Source organism: Bos mutus, chromosome 3 (assembly GCF_027580195.1).
Source record: "Bos mutus isolate GX-2022 chromosome 3, NWIPB_WYAK_1.1, whole genome shotgun sequence".
Classification (NCBI taxonomy): domain Eukaryota; kingdom Metazoa; phylum Chordata; class Mammalia; order Artiodactyla; family Bovidae; genus Bos; species Bos mutus.
In genome coordinates, this window is record NC_091619.1 from 97,226,944 (window position 1) to 97,233,555 (window position 6,612).

Here is a 6,612-nt window from a genome sequence, read left to right on the forward strand (position 1 = left end):
ATTGGGGAACCACCCACTCATCCCTCTTTTGACCTTGTGCCTTGGAGCTGTCCTGCCACCTCTAGGTGTGTCTGTTGGCTTATAGATTGGGGATTAAGGTTTACTTGAATTTGACTTGTCATCTTGGACCCAATTGATTTTAATTGGTTTACATTATACCCTTGTGCTATGTCATTCTTTCAAAGGTTGTGCTCTGCCCCCTTCCCTCCTGTTTCATGCTCTTTTCCTGATCCCCATCCAGACCCACAAGCCTGCCTCTACAATCTTCTGGAGAGACAACCAGAAAATAGCTGGCCTTGGGAGGGAAATACTCTATAATATCCAACCCCCTAATCCTACCCAATACTGGTCACACTGGAGATCTTGGGGATGCCCAAACTCCAGTCCGGGGGGGTCCCAGGAGGTCATCACACCTTGACCTGCCTAGGGATCAGTCTTCGAAAGGTTGTCACACCTTAACCTGTTGGGGATCCTCTAGTCCGAGGGGTCCCATGAGGTCGTCACGCCTCGACCTGCCCAGGGACCCAATTCTCGGGAGGCCATCACGCCTCGACCTGCCCGGGGATTTGATCTCTAGGAGGCTGTCACGCCTCAGCCTGCCTGGGGGTCCACACCCTGACCCAGGGACGCCTGGCTCTCAGGTTGCAACAGTTCTGGGTAGGATAAGCTTCAAAAGACTCACCCCTAAGGAAGTCCACCCATGGAAACATAAAGAAACCTATTACTCGTGGGACTGTGCCCAGTCTCAGCAATAACTCAGGAGCCCAATGAGAACCCCATTGCCTTTCTGGAGAGGTTAAAAGAGGCACTCCAAAAGTTTACCAACCTGGACTTAGACTCTTATGAGGGACGGGTGATTTTAAAGGATAAATTCCTGTCCCAATGTGCATCAGATATCAGAATTAAGTTACAGCAGCTACAACAGCAGGACCCTGCTGCCTCTTTAGATGAGATGGTCCAGACAGCCACCAATACCTTTTATAACAGACAACAGGAGAAGGAGGCCAAGGCCCAGGAGAAGGAGAAAAAGAGACAAGGCATGCCCAGATGCTGGCCGCCCTCCAGAAAAGCCCTATGGCAAACCCGGAGTCCTTGAAGGACAAGGCACAAGACAAATGCCTAATCTATAGACAGGCAGGGCATTGGGCCAAAGAGTGTCCAAACCGTGACAAGTCTCCTAGAACAGCTTGCCACAAATGCCATCAACTGGGACATTGGGCGGCACTCTGCCCTGGGGACCCAAGAGCCTCAAGGTCAAGAGCCAAGCCTACCCTCACGATGGTTCAAGAGGACTGAAGTGGCCTGCTCCAGCCAGCCCGCCATTCACAGATAACCATCACGGGGCTGGAGCCAAGAGTGCAACTAGATGTGGCAGGTAGGTCCGAGAATTTCTTGGTTGACACAGGGGCTACCTACTCTGTCTTGATCTCCTACTTCGGAGCCTTCTCCTCCCAAACCTGTACCATTTTGGGTGCTCCAGGAAAAGCAACTACTAAAAGATTGACCCTAGCTCTTCTTTGTTGCTGGGATGGACAAATTTTCCCACCAGTTTCTGGTGGTCCCTGAGTGTCCTACTCCCTTACTGGGAAGAGATATACTCACTAAACTGGGGACCACCCTTGTGATGGGAAGTTTTTCAGCCCCTAGAGCTCTACAGCTCCTGGTTACTACTGAAGAATCCATTACACCTTCAATAGAGAGGGGCCAAAAACTATGGGAAGACAAAATTAACCCCCAGGTGTGGGATCAGGGGATTCCTGGACGAGCCCACCAAGCTGAACCAGTCATCATTATCCTCCGAGACCCTACTCGGTTTCCTAACCGGAAACAATATCCTCTCAAAAGAGAGGCTCGGGAGGGACTACAGCCTTTAATAAATAAATTCCTTGTTTGTGGGCTATTGGTCCCCACCAGTTCGCCATGTAACACCCCAATCCTCTCAGTAAAGAAAACAGACAGAACCTGGCGAATGGTTCAAGATCTCTGGATCATAAATGAAGCTGTAGTCCCCCTCTATCCCACAGTACCCAATCCCTACGTAATCTTGGGAGAAATCCCACCCAGTGCCAAGTGGTTTACAGTCTTGGATCTCAAAGATGCATTTTTTTGCATACTACTGGCTAAAGAATCCCAATATCGTTTTGCCTTTGAGTGGGAAGCCCCAGGAGAAAAACACCAACAGATGACTTGGACGGTATTACTTCAGGGGTTCAGAGATAGCCCCCACCTGTTTGGAAAGGCCCTTAGCCAGGATCTCCTAGATCTGGACCTGGGACCTAATGGGAAAATATTACAATACGTAGATGACCTACTAATCTGCTCTCCAGATGAGAAAAGTGCCCAACAACATGCAATTCAGGTTCTAAACTTCTTGGCAGAAAGGGGATATAAAGTCTCCCGTGCTAAGGTACAGATGGTCGAGACAAAGGTCACTTACCTGGGAGTTCAGATTACACACGGGTCCAGGAGGCTGTCCTCTGATCGGGTACAAGGAATCCTCCAGTTGCCCTCCCCCACGACTCAAAAACAATTGCGAGCTTTCCTGGGGCTAACTGGTTATTGTAGAATCTGGATACCCAACTATGGTCTAATTGCCCAGCCTTTATATGAAAGCTTAAAGGGATGAGATGATTCAATCCCACTGATGTGGGGAACTCCTCAAAAGGAGGCAGAGGCTACACTAAAACAGGCCTTAACTCAGGCACCTGCCTTGAGGTTGCCAGACCCAGAAAAAGCATTCCAACTTTATGTCCATGAAAGAGAGGGAATAGCCTTGGGAGTGTTAACTCAAAGGTTGGGATCTGAGCCCCAGTCTGTAGCTTACTTATTCAAGAGGCTCGATCCAACTTCCCAAGGTTGGCCCCCCTGCCTTCGAAATCTTGCACCTATTGCAATCATGATAGAAGATGCTTTAAAACTCTCCTTTGGGGGCAAACTAACTATTTTTACCAGCCACCAAGTAAAACAACTCCTAAATTGGAGAGGCCATTTATGGATGTCTGATCAAAGAATTCTCAGATATCAAGTAATGCTGATGGAAAATCCAGGCCTCACTATATCCCCTTGTGAGGTTCTTAACCCAGCCACCCTCCTGCCTACCCCCGAGGGCTCTCTCCCCTTTCACTCTTGTCTAGAAACCTTGGACCACTGGACAAAACCCTGAGAGGGATTGTCAGAAGATCCTCTGACCAATCCTGAGGAAATCTGGTACACTGATGGGAGCAGCTTTGTCTTGGATGGAAAAAGAAGAGCCGGGTATGCAGCAGTCTCCAATTTTGAGACCATAGAGGCTAAGCCTCTGCCACCAGGTACTTCAGCCCAATGAGCTGAGCTCATAGCCCTGACTCGAGCTTTAGAGCTGGGAAAAGGAAAAAGAATAGCCATTTACACTGACTCCAAGTATGCCTTTCTGGTGCTACATGCACATGCGGCTGTTTGGAAAGAAAGGGGCCACTTGACCACCCGAGGGTCCCCAATCAAATATGGTGATCAGATTCTTCCACTCTTGGAGGCAGTCCATCTGCCCACTGAGGTTTCAGTCTCCCACTGCAAAAGACACCAAAAAGGGAGCAGGGAAGTGACACGAGGGAACCAAGCAGCTGATCAGGCAGCTAGGAGAGCAGCATTAAGAGACCATGACCTAATAGGGATTGCCACCTTAGTTCCACAGACTAATTTGCCAGAAACTCCTTCATATACTGAAGGTGAGACTCTTAAAGCTAAGAGCGAGGGCTTTCCAGAAGATCATATGGGGTGGTTCCAAAAGGAGGGACTCCTTTTTCTGCCTGGAAACCTCCAATGGAAGTTGGTTAACTCCTTACATGCCACTACTCATTTAGGAGAAAAGGCCCTCCAAAGATTACTAGAAAGGTCCTTCAGAGGAACAGGCCTCCAAACAACTATAAGACAGGTGGTCTCCTCTTGTCCCACTTGCCAATGAAACAACCCCCAAGGAGCTCGAAGACCCCAGCTGGCCCAGCCCGTCCAACGACATGGGGCCTACCCAGGAGAGGACTGGCAGATGGACTTCACCCAGATGCCAGTTTCTCAAGGGTATAAATACCTATTAGTTATATGACATATACATTCACAGGATGGATTGAAGGCTTTCCCACCCAGACTGAGAAGGCTAAGGAGGTGGTAAAAAAACTGCTCCATGAAATCATTCCAAGATTTGGTCTGCCTAGGTCATTACAAAGTGACAATGGGACATCATTTATTTCTAAGGTCACCCAAGGAGTCTCGAAAGTATCGGGCATTACTTATTATCTCCATTGTGCCTGGAGGCCTCAATCTTCAAGAAAAGTAGAAAGAGCCAATCAATTCTTAAAATCAGCGATAAAAAAGATAACCCAGGAGACCTCCCTGGGGTGGAAGGAGGCTTTACCAATAGCTCTCCTCTGCACCCGCATTGCCTCTGAGGAACAGGTTGGTCTTAGTCCTTATGATATGCTATATGGGAGACCTTTTGTTTATGTCAATGACCTCTTCCTAGATCCAGAGGTTCAGACCCTCCAGTCTTATACCATGGCCATTGGGCAATTCCAACAGGATATACACTTGTGGGGTATGAACCAGGACCCAAAAGATTCTAAAGAGTCACCACTATATGCTCCAGGGACTCAAGTCCTAGCCCACATGGAAGGGCCCCTACCCTGTAATACTTTCTACCCCCACAGCAGTCAAGGTACCAGGACATGACTCCTGGATTCACTACTCACGAGTCAAGCCATAGAAGAAAACAGAAGAGGACACTCAATACACCTGTGAGCCCCTGGGAGATCTCAGACACCTATTCAGAACTACCAGTGAGTGCCTTCTAATGAACACCCCCAAAATCTGGTTTCTGGGTATAAAATTTCTCAGGATAACCCTAAAGAGCCAACACAGCTTGACAGATACTGTACTCCAAAACAGAGAGGAGATAGATCTTCTGATCCCTGAACAAGGAGGGACTTGAGCCATCCTGGCCATGTGAATTTAAAATTGACCAATGTCCCTACTAGTCCTTGTTATGCTATATTGATGATGCTTATGATTATTCCATGTACTGTCAATTGTCTAACCTGTTTTGTCTCTGCCCAGGTCAACCAGCTACAACATGCAGTGCCAGTTCAACAAAGATACAAAACTACAACTGACCACGGAAAATATCACACACCCTTGGACACTGCTATAAGGACTCTGAGGATTGAGACTAGCAAGAAGGGGAGGCCCAATACCCCTCGCCATCCCAGTTCAGCAGAAAGTAGCCAGAAAGACCTCGATGCCCCTATTCCCAAAGAATTGGGCCTCCCATCTCTTGAGGGGGGAATATTAGGTAGGTAGAATAGGGAAAAGGAGTCCAAAATGGCGGTGGCTAAAAGACAAGGAAGGTCCAAGGACCAGAGTGAAGACTTCAGGTAGAACAAACAGCACTCCTGGCTAAGCCCAATTTGCATAGGGCAGGCCCAGGTGGAGGAAAAAACATATTAAAAGGAAGAGCCAAAGTGCTTTCTCATGGACTCTCTCTCCTGCGTGTGTGCGCTCTTCCTCTCTTTCTCTCTCTCTCTCCTGCTATCTTCTAAATAAAATACAGCTGTAACACTGATTTACTTAAGAGCTGTAGCATGGTTTGTCCAAGACCCAAGAGCTGTGACGTGCCAAGGGCTTTAATGTCTGTCGCTCCAAATCTTTGTTGTGACAAGACAAAGAACCGAGGAACATACACTCGCGTGACAGTAGGAAAGTAGGATACATGTTTTGAGTAAAAAAGGATTTTTATGCATGGCTGGGCTGAGATTAGGTTAAACTTATTCAGGTAAATGGATTTTGTTATTAAAAGTAGACTGGTGCAGGACTAGATTTGGTTCTGCTATTCTAAGAGAACATGTTTACTTAGAATGCTGCTTTTGATAAGATTGTATGAACTTGCCTTTAAGTGATCTGTATTTGTTTTTAAATAGTCACAGTGACCTATGATTCTATCTGACCAAATATTTTTAAAACTTTTTGATATTTTTTATGCACTTCCTATCAAATTCTAATTAAAGTTCTTTTGACTTCAGCTAGCTTGGAGATGCTTCAGAGGGCCCCTCAGAAAAAAATTTAATATAATTTAAAACTACATATATTCATATTAAACTGGCTAGAATTGGTTGATATGTTAAATTACACAGAAGTCAGTGAATGATCAGCCTCCTCAGATTATATGTTATGAATAAATTTTATTAATACAGACATTCTAGAAACTACACATGCCCTGGTATGATGTTTTAATTTTAGTTGTTATTGTACAATGTTGTATGTCACAACTTGGATAAGCTTCTTTGTCAAGACACATTGTAATTAGATCTTTAACCACATCTTTTTAAGACCTTTATCATTCATAAACAGATAAGCTGACAATTTGCAAAACTGCCACATCTTCAAAAAGAGTCATGAAAAGGACATTTTGACAAAAACAGATTTCTGATAACTTACTGCTAAACTAGGTAAGATGTTAAAATAAGTCTAATGGAAACTCTGATTTCATAAAAATGTTAGTAAAAAGAATTAATTATACAGAACTGAGCCAACTGATGAATACAGCTATAATTTTTTGGTTTTGCCTGAAATATTACTGGCTTTTAA

General features: G+C 45.7%; 1 long non-coding RNA gene across 1 annotated transcript; it reads left to right on the plus strand.

Moving 5' to 3' along the window:
* The first annotated feature begins 921 nt into the window (after window positions 1–921).
* On the plus strand, window positions 922–5,479 carry LOC138986132 (uncharacterized). The gene is made up of 4 exons (XR_011463032.1): window positions 922–1,375; window positions 3,135–3,308; window positions 4,680–4,808; window positions 5,086–5,479. It is a non-coding gene; the product is annotated as an uncharacterized lncRNA (long non-coding RNA).
* Window positions 5,480–6,612: the final 1,133 nt, after the last annotated feature.